The following is a 14,699-nucleotide window of genomic DNA, read 5'->3' as shown; positions in this document are numbered from 1 at the left end:
AATTGGAATTACAGTAAAGTGCACAACAACAGTTTCATACTAGTAGGTTACTAATCGATATATAGATTTTCCCAACAACATTGAACCATTTGGACAACCAAACCACAACCCAAAGAAAAACAAAATTGATTCTAAAAACAACAAGTCAATACCTCCCATTCATTCAGAAAAATAAGAATAGATGGGAATGAGAAGCAATAACTTGTAAACAGAGCTATACGATCTATGAGAGAGTTGTCTCAGATTTGAAGGTCTGGAGAGAGAGAGAGAGAGTTAATCAAATAACAAAAGAAAATAAATGGGAAAAAAAAACAACATAAAAACACTTTTCTTCAACTACAACAAAATCCTAAAAAGATAAAAGGGACAATTTCATTTGCAGAAACATAAAAATTACAGAACACCAAAAATTTTGAATTTTAGTCCAAATTTAAAACAGAACATGCATTCAGCAATGCAAGAGACTCATCGAAGCTTTATATAGAGAAATCAAAAGATGAACAATAGAAGACACAACGCGAGAGAGAGAGGGAGAGATAAAAACTGCAAGAGCTCAATACGATCAAAAGAATTAAAATCGAATGAAACCCTAAAATGATAGAGGAATGAAATAGAATATCAATCCAATACTTTGTTCTTAAATTATGAAACTCTAATATGATTGTAAACTATTGAAGGAAAGCTTCTATGGGAGATGTGAAAAACAGGCCATTGTTTTCAACCTCACCTTAACCCTTGCAAAAAATCTCTAATTTTCCCATTGTTCTGAAGATTTGAATGAATGTTAAAATGTATAAATCATGGAAGCAACCCTAGAAGAAAACATACCTAAAGAATGGCGATCTTTGAGGAAACTCTTGATCGAGTAGTGGGCACGACTCTCAAGTTTGATCGTCTGATCATAGAGTTGAGAGTTGAGAGAGAGAGAGAGAGAGAGAGAGAGAGAGAGAGAGAGAGAGAGAGTATAACTCTTGATCATGTAGGGAAAAAAGACTTCCAAAATCCTCGCATCAACTGAGTGAATCGATAGACAATATTTATAGTGTGACAGTAAAACCTAACTAAAATCAACTAATTAGGCCAGTCGATGATTTTGCATTTTTTAAGGTCGTTTTTGCCTATTGTGATGGTGTGTTTGGAAACCAAGAGCCTGCTTGGATACAAGAGCCAGAAATACTTAAAACTAAATTATTGTTTGAAGTACCATCTGAAAGAACTAGATAAGTACTGTGCATTTGGGAACTAGTTTTGAGAAGTGTTATCAGAAGTACTTCTGAGATAGTTTTGTGTTTGAGAACTATCTTGAATTCTTAAAAAATGATCAGAACACCGTTATAAGTATCGGTTTTTATTTTTAGCATTGTAACTCCACTAATTATGCCCTAACATAAGTTTTATAAGTTATCAACCATAAGAAATGTTATACCATCAATTTAAACTCAAATTATAATTATTTTTTAACAAAATTTCGGTAAAACCTCCCCTACAAATTGGATGTAAAAAAAAAACTTGTAGAAGTATTACTTATAAGAACAAAATTAATCATAAACAAACAATTTACATGAACAACAATCGAATATAATATCGAAATATAATGTTCAACTACAATAGGTACTAGTTTTTTATTCTAGTCAAATATATTCAACTACTATAGTAAAAACAACTTGTCTCATCATACATAAAGATACAACTCCCTAAGATTCAAGATCAAAGTTGAACTCAAGATCAAAACTCATGAAAGAAATCGATCTGCAACATATACACTAAATTAGTTCACGAATCAAAATTACTCAAATGAGATTAAACTGAAATCAAGAACACGTTTGAGTGAAAAATCGACCTAAAGTTCAAGATCAAAGTCGAACTCAAGAGCAAAACTCGTGAAAGAAGTCGATCAACTATAGATACTCTAAATTAATTCTCGAAATTGCTCGAATGAGACTAAACTGAAACCAAGAATGGAATTGAGTGAAAAATCGACCTAAATTCAAGATCAAAACTCATGAAAGAAATTGATCGTTTGCAAATACTATAAATTAGTTTACGAATCAAAATTACCACCATAAACCCATAACAAATCAATTGATTTCTAACCCCAAACAAACATTAAAACTAATAAATCAAGATTTTTCATTTAGAAAAACATGATTCGTGAAATTGATCAGAAAGAAAAACCCATGTGAGATTTGCCATAATGAGGTGAGAAAGGCAACGGATGGATGCTTGTCTCCAAGCATGTCACTACAAGGAAAATCAGTTATACCGACGGCCAAGCTCGTCACTATAAGCTCATTTAGCCTTTGCTGAATGATTTACCGACATCAAGGTTTTCGTCATCAACTGTCGCAATGTATTTCGTCAGTAATTCTTTTATCGACGGATACATGGCACCCGTTGCTATTTCCCTTTTATTAACGACGATGTGGCATCCATCACTATATCCATTTTCTAGAAAACATTTGGTGGGAAAAATTTTGGCGGCAATTATTTACGTATTTTTAACGACAGATTTTTACTTGCTGTCGTTACTTGGCCCGTTTGTGAGCCAAGTCAAGCTTGAACATGGGTAAATTTTTATTTGGTCTGGTCCTTTGACAACCCTATACACATGACAGACACTTCCCTAACATAATATGCATCATTTCTGTTACATAATCATTTAATTAAAATAAAGAAAAGTAGAGAACTCCCAAGAAATGGAATTAGAATTAGAATTTGACATAACTATTTTCCAGATCTAACTGACCAACGCATATAAATTGAGTTCCTAATGCTGCCAAGTTTGCACGAGAGAATAAATTACCAAATTTTGGAAATCCAATGGATACAAACCCAAACCCAAACCCAAATTTAATTGTTTGAAATCATGATAGGGAAAAAAGAACTATCAAACAAAATACATGAAACAAGCGATCCACAACCAAATCCAATCAATTAGACATTGAACAACATGGAAATAGAGCATAACCAATAAAAACCAATGAAAAATGGATCACAACCCATGTACAAAAATATGGGATAGAATTCGACCAATGAGGAAATTCAACAAAACAAAATGAAAATGAATGCTCTCTAGATTAAAACTAACCAAACAATTCGAACTGAAATAAAACAAACAGGATACTTCGAAGCAATCAAATCAGATTCAAGTAAGAAGCACACAATAGATCCTTTCTTCCCAAATTACTTTTTCTAAGGTTATCAAACTGAGTAAAACAAGTTCATAAATAAAAATAAAACTAGTCTAAATCCAACAAATTACTTACTTGGTTAATCCAATTGGTAATCTTCACTAAAGACTCAAGACTCGAACCAAAGTGTGAGAGAGGCAATCAAGAGTCGAGACCAACTGAAACAAAAGATTGAAGTGAAATTAGAGTTTAATTCTAAAATAATCAAAGTGAATCGCTAAGTCCAAGTCTTTTAAACTGAAATTAAACGATAAATTAGCATGAAATCTGTCCAAAATGTGGTTGAGATCAGAGCTGAAGTATCCTAACCTCAACCAACAAAATCCTAAAAAACCTGCCTCTCGGTGCGGAAGTTCAAATGAGTCAATCCCGTCACGATATTAAAAACCTAAAAAATGAAATCTATGGTTTAAAGATCAATTGCTACACCGTAAAATTGAATCAACACTACAAAACTAGGGTTTTGATTTAAATCGTACCAAAATATAAAATCAAAACTATACTATCAAACGTTGTTAAAGTTTCGATATCAGATCGAAAACTCAGAACCAAACTCACTGAAAATTATACAGAGAGAAAGAGGGAGATCGAGAGTTTGATATGAAAAAATAACAAATAGACAAACCAAAATCATTGAGTGAGACCAAGAGCTCAAACCCTAGAACAGTTCATGAGCGGGAAAAAAACACAAACAAACCTGATGAACAGCGCTATGGATCCAACTTGAATAAATAGAGTCGAGAGAGAGCGCGAGTTTGTCTATTTAAGGAGAGATGAATACAGGGAATCCGATAATCAAACTAGATCGAAGAGAGAGCATATCGAAGGTAAAATCAAACCAGGTCTTTTTCGTCTGGGGCGAACGGGTTTTTTGAAAGAGCGACTATTGTCACCCCAACTTTTACTTATTTTTTATTTTTAAATTAGAGAAATTACTTAAAGAACTCTCGTGGAGGGATTTATTTCTAAATAATCCCTAAGTTTTTGGCGCGGTAGCTTGATAATTCGATTAGTAAAGTTTTTATTTCTTAGGATATGTTTGATTGCATGGAAAGTGACTTTTCATAACGAAAAATTAGTGAACATGGACTATTTATTTGTCATTTTTGGAGATCAAGAATTCGAATTATCGTCAAAAATGAAAACAACGTCAATTTTAGGAGTCGTCTCAGGCCAAAAATATAAATTTTTGTTAGAGATAGAATTGATAGAAATTGACTATACCATTAGATCCGGAATGAAAAATTAGATAAAATAGGATATTCATTTGTCAATTTTGGAGTCCGGATTGTCAAGTTATCGTCGATCAAAACAATAGGCAAAATACCGATTTCGTCCAAAATTTTATATAGATAAAATTGTTAACTTTTTTGTAAATTCTTCGTCTTCCCAAATTGCTTTTTCTAAGGTTATCAAACTGAGTAAAACAAGTTCATAAATATAAATAAAACTAGTCTAAATCCAACAAATTACTTGGTTAATCCATTTGGTAATCTTCACCAAAGACTCAAGACTCGAACCAAAGTGAGAGAGAGGCAATCAAGAGTCGAGACCGACTGAAACAAAAGATTGAACTGAAATTAGAGTTTAATTCTAAAAATATCAAAGTAAATTGCTAAGTCCAAGTTTTTTAAACTGAAATTAAACGATAAATTCGCATGAAATCTGTCCAAAACGTGGTTGAGATCAGAGCTGAAGTATCCTAACCTGAACCAATAAAATCCTAAAAAACCTGCCTCTTGGTGCGGAAGCTCAAATGAGTCAATCCCGTCATGATATTAAAAGCCTAAAAAATGAAATCTATGATTTAAGGATCAATTGCTACACCGTAAAATTGAATCAACACTACAGAACTAGGGTTTTGATTTAAATCGAACCAAAATATAAAACCAAAACTATACTATCAAATGTGGTTAAAGTTTCATTATAACATCAAAAATTTAGAACCAAACTCACTGAAAATTATACAGAGAGAAAGAAGGCGATCGAGAGTTTGATATGAAGAAATAACAAATAAAAAAATCAAAATCATTGAGTGAGACCAAGAGCTCAAACCCTAGAACAGTTCATGAGCGGGAAAAAAAACACAAACAAACCTGATGAACAGCGCTATAAATCCAACTTGAATAAATAGAGTCGAGAGAGAGCGCGAGTTTGTCTATTTAAGGAGAGATGAATACAGGGAATCTGAGAATCAAACCAGGAGAGCATATCGAAGAGAAAATCAAACCGGGACGTTTTCGTCTGGGGAGAACGAGTTTTTTGAAGGAGCGACTATTGGCACCCCAACTTTTACTTATTTTTTATTTTTAAATTAGAAAAATTACTTAAAGAACCCTTGTGGAGGGATTTATTTATAAATAATCCCTAAGTTTTTGGCGCAGTAGCTTGGTAGTCCAATTAGTAAAGTTTTTATTTCTTAGGATATGTTTGATTGCATGGAAAGTGACTTTTCATAGAATTTCAAATCCATAAAAAAATAGTGGTGAAAAATAGGTAGGGTTGAAAAATCAAATTTCATTGTTTGATTTTACTTGAATAAAATCATGGAAAAAAATAAGAGAAATGTAAAACCCCAAATTTTTTATTCGTATCTCAAGAAAAAGTAAATAGTAAAATTTTGAGAAAATCCTAAAAGTGGGACTTAGGGTAAAACTGTAGGCCATTCTTCTAACCATTTTTAATGAAATCTGATCTTACCATTGGATTCAAAATAATTGAAAAACATACTTTAGCTTGTAAGCACGCTCAAGTGCGAGTCCGAATAGAAATGTTACAAAATCCTCGATTATCGAGTCGGACCAGGCTAAAATAGTGACTTTTTGCTAGAGCAAGAATTATTAAGATTCGATTACACTATTAGGTTCATAACAAAAAATTATTGAACATGGACTATTTATTTGTCATTTTTGGAGATCAGGAATTCAAATTATCGTCAAAAACGAAAACAACATCAATTTTAGGGGTCGTCTCAGGCCAAAAATATAAATTTTTGTTAGAGATAGAATTTATCGAAATTGACTATACCATTAGATCTGGAATGAAAAATTAGATAAAATACAGTATTCATTTGTCAGTTTTGGAGTCCGTATGGTCAAGTTATCGTCGATCAAAACAATAGGTAAAATATCGATTTCGTCCCAAATTTTATATAAATAAAATTTTTAACTTTTTTTTAATTCTTCGTCTTCCCAAATTACTTTTTCTAAGGTTATCAAACTAAGTAAAACAAGTTCATAAATAAAAATAAAACTAGTATAAATCCAACAAATTACTTACTTGGTTAATCCAATTGGTAATCTTCACCAAAGACTCCAAATTCGAACCAAAGTGAGAGATAGGCAATCAAGAGTCGAGATCGACTGAAACAAAAGATTGAATTGAAATAAGAGTTTAATTCTAAAATAATCAAAGTGAATCGCTAAGTCCAAGTCTTTTAAACTGAAAATAAACAATAAATTCGCATGAAATCTGTCCAAAACGTGGTTAAGATCAGAGCTGAAGTATCCTAACCTCAACCAACAAAATCCTAAAAAACCTGCCTCTTAGTGCGGAAGCTCAAATGAGTCAATCCCGTCACGATATTAAAAACCTAAAATATGAAATGTATGATTTAAGGATCAATTGCTACACCGTAAAATTGAATCAACACTACAGAACTAGGGTTTTGATTTAAATCAAAATAAAATATAAAATTAAAACTATACTATCAAACGTTGTTAAAGTTTCGATATCAGATCGAAAACTTAGAACCAAACTCACTGAAAATTATACTGAGAGAAAGAGGGAGATCGAGAGTTTGATATGAACAAATAACAAATAAAAAAACCAAAATCATTGAGTGAGACCAAGAGCTCAAACCCTAGAATAGTTCATGAGCGGGAAAAAAACACAAACAAACCTGATGAACAACGCTATGGATCCAACTTGAATAAATAGAGTCGAGAGAGAGCGCGAGTTTATTTATTTAAGGAGAGATGAATACAGGGAATCTGAGAATCAAACCAGATCGAAGAGAGAAAGAGAGAACATATCGAAGGGAAAATCAAACCGGGTTGTTTTCGTCTGGGGAGAACGGGTTTTTTGAAAGAGCGACTATTGGTACCCCAACTTTTACTTATTTTTTATTTTTAAATTTCATAAATTAGTTAAAGAACCCTCGTGGAGGGATTTATTTCTAAATAATCTCTAAGTCTTTGGCGCGGTAGCTCGGTAGTCCAATTAGTAAAGTTTTTATTTCTTAGGATATGTTTGATTGCATGGAAAGTGACTTTTTATGGAAAATTTGAAATCCATGAAAAAATAGTGGTGAAAAATAGGTAGGGTTGGAAAATCAAATTTCATTGTTTGATTTTACTTGAATAAAATCATGGAAAAAAAAATAAGAGAAATGTAAAACCCCAAATTTTTTATTCGTATCTCAAGAAAAAGTAAATAGTGAAATTTTGAGAAAATCCTAAAAGTGGGACTTAAGGTAAAATTGTAGGATCTTGTTCTAATTATTTTTAATGAAATCTGATCTTACCATTGTATTCAAAATAATTGAAAAACATACTTTAGCTTGTAAGCTCGCTCAAGTGCGAGTCCGATTAGACATGTTACAAAATCCTCAATTATCGAGTCAGATCGAGCTAAAATAGTGACTTTTTGATAGAGTAAGAATTATTAAGATTTGATTACACCATTAGGTTCATAACGAAAAATTATTGAGCATGGACTATTTATTTGTCATTTTTGGAGATCAGGAATTCGAATTATCGTCAAAAACGAAAACATCGTCAATTTTAGGGGTCGTCTCAGGTCAAAATATAAATTTTTTTTAGAGATAGAATTTGTAGAAATTGACTATACCATTAGATCCGGAATGAAAAATTAGATAAAATAGAGTATTCATTTGTCAGTTTTGGAGTCCGGATGGTTAAGTTATCGTCGATCAAAACAATAGGCAAAATAACGATTTCGTTCTAAATTTTATATAAATAAAATTTTTAACTTTTTTTTTTATTCTTTGTCTTCCCAAATTGCTTTTCTAAGGTTATTAAACTGAGTAAAACAAGTTCATAAATAAAAATAAAACTAGTCTAAATCCAACAAATTACTTACTTAGTTAATCCAATTGGTAATCTTCACCAAAGACTCAAGACTCGAACCAAAGTGAGAGAGAGGCAATCAAGAGTCGAGACCGACTGAAACAAAAGATTGAACTGGAATTAGAGTTTAATTCTAAAAAAATCAAAGTGAATCGCTAAGTCAAAGTCTTTTAAACATAAATTAAACGATAAATTCGCATGAAATATGTCCAAAACGTGGTTGAGATCAGAGCTGAAGTATCCTAACCTCAACCAACAAAATCCTAAAAAACCTGCCTCTTGGTGCGGAAGCTCAAATGAGTCAATCCCGTCATGATATTAAAACCTAAAAAATGAAATCTTTGGTTTAATGATCAATTGCTACACCGTAAAATTGAATCAACACTATAGAACTAGGGTTTTGATTTAAATCAAACCAAAATATAAAATGAAAATTATACTATCAAACGTGGTTAAAGTTTCGATATCAGATCGAAAACTTAGAACCAAACTCACTGAAAATTATACAGAGAGAAAGAGGGAGATCGAGAGATTGATCTGAAAAAATAACAAATAAGGGTATGTTCTTTACAGAAACCAACTTCAGCTTCTGGAAGAAACAGAAGCCTAGAGCCTGAAAAGCCATATTCGACAGAAGCTTGTTCGTTACAGAAGCACAGAAGTCAGAAAAGCAAATTCGTTTTATAGCTTTTTATTGCTGGATTCTGGTAAAATGACCATAATACCCTTAATATTGATAATGCACAAAAAATAACCAGAATATAATAAATATATAATTATACTAATATATATAATCAATTTATATTAAAAAATGTTTAAAATAATTATTTTCAACTTTAATAAATGTATAAATTTTATGATTTTATCAAAATTTCGGCAGCACCTCTTCTTAAAAATGGACATATGAAATTTTCCTGATAAAGAAAATACATGCATAATACACAATTTAATATCCACATAACATCCCATATACAATCCGACATCCACATAACATCCCATACACAATCCGACATCCACATAATATCTCATACACATTAACATTCAAACAAATACATATTATACGAAAATCAAAAGTGTTGCAATGTCATACAAAAAGAGAATTATAATTTTTATTAATAACAAATCTAAAATTGATCAAAGTTCTTAAGCTCTATCATAAGCAGCATATAATGCATTAGTTATTCCACTCTTTATCCTCTCCATGGTAACGCAAGATTGACGATATACAGGCTCATTATTATTATCATGTTCAGATGCACCCCCTTCATCTTCCACAATTTGTTCTTCCTTGAAACATAAAAATTCTTCATCTGCAATTGCATGCTTCCTTATGAAGTTATGGAGTGCCATACAAGCCAATGTAATATCTCGTTGTGTTTCAAATTTGTAACGTGGCATTTGCTTCAAAATTGTCCATTTGGCTTTTAAAACTCCAAAACATCGCTCAATGACATTCCTAAGTGAAGAATGCATATAGTTAAATAATTCTTTATCTGTTCTTGGCCTTGACTCTCTTCTAAAATCTTATAAATGATATGTTGTACCCCGGTAAGGTGCAAGGTAGCCTTCCATCAACGGATATCCATAGTCGACTAAATAATATTTACCTTGAAAAAAAAAGACAACCTATTAATAATGACATTTTCAATATTGTATTTTATCTTTATTTAAAAAAAAACTAACCTGGAGGAGGATGTAGAAATTGTAATGATGGCTTCGTAATAGTATCGAAGAACATGCGATAATCATTAGCTGATCCTTCCCATCCAGCTACGACATATGTAAATATCATATCAAAAGCACAAGTGGCCATAACATTTTGTGTTATGCCTTTGTATCCTCGAAATCTATTTTGATGTATGAATGGGATATGTGCACTGATGTGAGTCCCATCGATCGCCCCAACACAGTCCTTATATTTACATAATTCAAATATAAATAATTATATTTGATGTTATTATAAATAATGATAAATGAAAGAAATCATTGTGAAAATACCTTGAAATATGGTCAATATCTTTCATTGGTTCGTATATGCATAGGGACTTCGTTGAGATTAGGAGGAACGATCAAAAATTTTGAAATTTTAATTAAGGCTCTAAGAACTATATGAAAATATTTGTTAATAGTATCCAATGAATGCTTAAAAGTAGTCCTCAGTACTTTATGCCTTTCATTGTGACCCACGGTATAGACAAACATTGCAACTTGTTATTGGATCGAGATTATCTTTTCGTCTTTTATCATACCCCTCTCTTCTAATATGTCACACAAATTTAGGAAAACATGCTGTTCCATTCTAAATAAATCTTTGTATGTGTTACCAAGTCCATCAATGATGTCACGCACATAATCTGCTCCAGTATAACAATAATTCCTATGTGGTTCTCTATAAATAAAGGTATCAACATATTGATGTATCGCAACAATGGCACCTGTTACCAAAATATCTAATGACAAATCATCATCTACGACATTCACGTCATTAACTTCATCATTATTGGACATATCATCGTCGGTTGACGTACCATCATGGGAGGAAATATCATCATTGGAATCCATAAGTCTGTATAAGTACATAAGCACAAGTTATTCATTTAAAACTATAACATTCAAATAATATAGATAATAAAATAAACATGTTTAACATTTACTACATAATGGACATTGTCAATAGCATTCACCACCTAATGAACATATTACACAATCTAAAGAAAACATTAAAAAAATAGACAAGCATTGTCATACCACCATAGGGGTGGCATACAGTCATAACCATCAATGAAAGATGGCAATACAAAAAATATAGTAAAACCACACAAAAACACATTAAAATCACACACTATCTAGAATGATGAACTTGAGCATCCTCCATTTTGCCATCCAACCACCCGATATGGAGTTCATTTGTTTTCAGCGTGGACCAAATTTGCCTGTACTCCTTCTTCATACTGAATAATTTTAGTGCAAATCGATAACGATCATTGTTAGGGATGATTTCTGTTGTTGCATCCAACAAATCAATGCACTCCTTAATGCTACCAGATTGTGTAGGTGGTGGGGGTGTTGCACTACTCGCACTCGTCCTCGATGAAACTGCTTCAACAAAACGTTTAATTTGTCGTCCCAACATAACTGCATTCGTCATTTTCTGTTGTTTGGAATGTTGGAAGTCTATGTTACTTTTAGATTTCATACGCGATGGTGCAATAAATGGAGGGATACCATCATTATCAACATCAAGACTAATATCGACAGGTGGTTGGGACTCTGGTGGTTGCGTTTCTTGAACAAACGCATCATCATCATCATCGTCATCATCCTGAAGCTCGTGCTCAACTGTTCTAGATGACTCAGTAGATGGACGCACACCAGGATTACAAGAGCTCGCAACATACTCTCCAGTAGCATAAATCCCTCCAAATAGTATATCCAACTTTTCAACATGTTCTAGTCCGTCATAACTCCATTGTGCATCAGTTTTATTTTTCTACAAAATAAATAAACTTGTTTTATAAAATTGAATTGGTAAACATGATATTCCTATTTGGTAATCTAATCGAAAATTACCTCCAACCAAGAGTTCCACCATTCATCGCTCACCAATACCTTATTGTTAACAGCATCATAACCCACTCTAGTACATGCTTTTAATTTAATTCATCTAGCCCAAGTACCTTTTGTTTTATCCCAATGATTCTTATGTTGCTTCTTAGTGTAACTAAGCCACGTCGTTGTTTGAAATTACTTCATTAAAGATGAATACCCTGATACATTCAATGAAGTACCGGGTCTTTTTCCCTTCTTAACTAATTTCACACAGATATCAACCCAAATCTTATGAAGATAGGGTGTCCATCTTGCGGAATCAATTTTTGACTCTGTTTCTTTTGGTTATGTTACTTTTTGTCTCGGCATCTGACAATTTGATTATTCATTTAAAAAAATGAAAAGTAATGGATAAGAATAAAGAATGAAAAATGTAATAAAATATGAGTAATAACAATAAGAATCATAAGCAAACAAATAATTATCATAAACAAATAATTAAGTTTGGTAATTTTACAAACACCTAACATACAATTCATCGAACCATTCACCCAATCCTAAATCAAAATCAACTTATAATTTAACAATCAAATAAAATATCAACCAATGTCACCAAAATTCAACTTACAAAATAAACTCAATCACAAATTTTAAAATTTGGCATAAGTTATTTGAAAGTAATTTCCTAACAATGTCACCAAGGCAAATGATATACGGTTCTGTGATTGGGATGTGTGTGAACGTGTGGCATCAAAAAATCATTACACATTACAAATTGTATTGATAATATCCCTTCTTGAAATAATAATGATGAATGCACACAATCTTCTGTAGACACCCCATTTTTGCACTCGCCTGATTAATCAACTCGTCAATCCGATTGCAATGATTCCCAATGATGGAGGTGTATTCCATTGCTTTATTTTGTTACCAGATATGTTTCAGAAATCCGGATGAGGTATCTTGAACTGACAAAACCTTAGAAACCACGCTACGCTAGGAAAATACGACCCCAGAAACATAGAAATCATCATCTTGCAGACCAAAAAGAAGCTTCACGATAAAAATCACTAAAAAATTATCAAATTACCAAAATACCCCTAACCTCAAAACAACCCTAAAGCCTACATTACGCTTAGGAAAACTCTCTCGAACACATAAAATAACAAATCAGTATCAAATAAATCATTTCACCAATTTTAACAGAATCTGATAAAATTACGAAAATGCCCCTCATAAAGTTCACAATCATTTCACATGAAAATTTTCATAAATAACACAAACCAACATTCTCATTGAATTCCTTACGAAAAACCGATTCTAAAACATCCTAGAACATTAAAAACTGGCTTGAAACGTGAAAAGTCCTCTCCGGGGGCAAAACGGTAATTTCACAATTTTCATAAATAAAAAATTCGAAATTAATAAATAAAACATTAAATAATTAAATTAAAACATTAATGAAATTAATTTAAAAATTTGAACCTAAAAAATAGATCAATCGGACTTTCGGGTAAAATTGTTGAGGGTTCGTGGGATATTTCTTTAAGGACCCCTCCATTTGGGGGTCCAAAGAATTAAAGATATTTTAGGGGGGGTTCTCCAAAAATTAAAAGTAAATCAAGCAAGACTGAAGTCAAGGCATTAAAGTCAATCAAGTGAGACTGAAGTCAAAATTAAAGTCAATTAAGCAAGACTAAAGTCAAGATATTAAAAGTCAATCAATTAAGACTAAAGTCAAAACATTAAAAGTCAATCAAATAAGACCAAAAGTCATAATAGAATTATAATTGATTAATAACTCTATCTAATAGAGTTCTAACTTAAAAACAATTCTACCTAAAATAATTCTAATTAAAACACAATTCTACCTAAAATAATTTTAACTAAAACACAACTCTAATTAAAAGATCTCTAATTAAACACTAACTCTATCCAAATCAACCTTAAAAAATTCTATAAATAGAGGTGCTCACACCCTATTTTCGTATCAAAATCATAAACCCGAAGAGAAGTAGGTCTAGAAGCTCCCCTAGCCCCCCATAAACCCTAGTTTTGGAGCCCCAACTCCTTACCTAACATCCCTCCTTCAATTTTAGTCTAGAAAACACCTAAAATCCCTCCAAAAACACCCCCAAATCCGCAACAAACTTGAAGAGTTCAGATCCAAAAACAAGGAGATACCTTGATCTAGGAGATCCGAAGTCAAATCCAGAGATAGAACGAAGCAAGGGAGTACAGTACAAGGAGCTCTTTTTGTCAGATCTGAGGGAACAAAATCCTTGCTATCGGAAAGGTATGTAATTTTTTTATTTTTATCTAGATTTTTAGTAATGTGATATATTTGGGAAGTTAGTAGAGACCGGCTTTGGCCGGGCGGGGTTGGTGCCTAACACCTTCCAACCCCGTAACATGATCCCCGAATTCAGATTTTTTGTGGTAGATTAATTCTTTTTATCCATATTAGAGTCAGTTTGGTTCCTAGACCACAATAACTAGGTGACGACTCCCAAACCTCAAGAGTCAAAAGCGGATCCGCGCACCCCGCGGATCGAGGGTGCTTTCATCTTCCTACACGCCTTGAGATGGTAAAGTTATAAACTACTTTTGCCACAATAAATTTAAGTTTATGAATTGTGAGTATCCCACATGGCACACCCAATCGACTCTCTTGACGTGACAAATTCGGGAGTCGCAGATCTACATGCCTCGGCATACACAACTGCACCTCCCCATAAAAAAGTGTATCCTGAGGGAACCGTGTATCCAGAGGCATACAGATCTGCGGCTCTTGAACTTGTCACGTCAGTAGAGTTGATTGAGTGTGCCACGTGGGGTAGTCAGATTATCACTACTTTTAGTTTATTTA

General features: G+C 32.6%; 1 protein-coding gene across 1 annotated transcript in view; it reads right to left on the bottom strand.

Moving 5' to 3' along the window:
* Positions 1–837, bottom strand: part of LOC147391166 (tRNA-specific adenosine deaminase TAD2-like) — a 58,707-nt gene extending 57,870 nt beyond the window's left edge. The window contains exon 1 of the transcript XR_015182591.1: positions 728–837. The gene's annotated coding sequence lies outside the window, so the exon portion shown is untranslated. The remainder of the gene's footprint in view (positions 1–727) is intronic.
* Between the last annotated feature and the right edge of the window lie 13,862 nt (positions 838–14,699).

The sequence above is a fragment of the Akebia trifoliata genome, chromosome 11 (assembly GCF_017979445.1).
Source record: "Akebia trifoliata isolate Shusen 1 chromosome 11, ASM1797944v1, whole genome shotgun sequence".
Lineage (NCBI taxonomy): Eukaryota > Viridiplantae > Streptophyta > Magnoliopsida > Ranunculales > Lardizabalaceae > Akebia > Akebia trifoliata.
The sequence above is the reverse complement of the archived record's forward strand: the minus strand, read 5'-3'. Positions and strand labels throughout refer to the sequence as shown.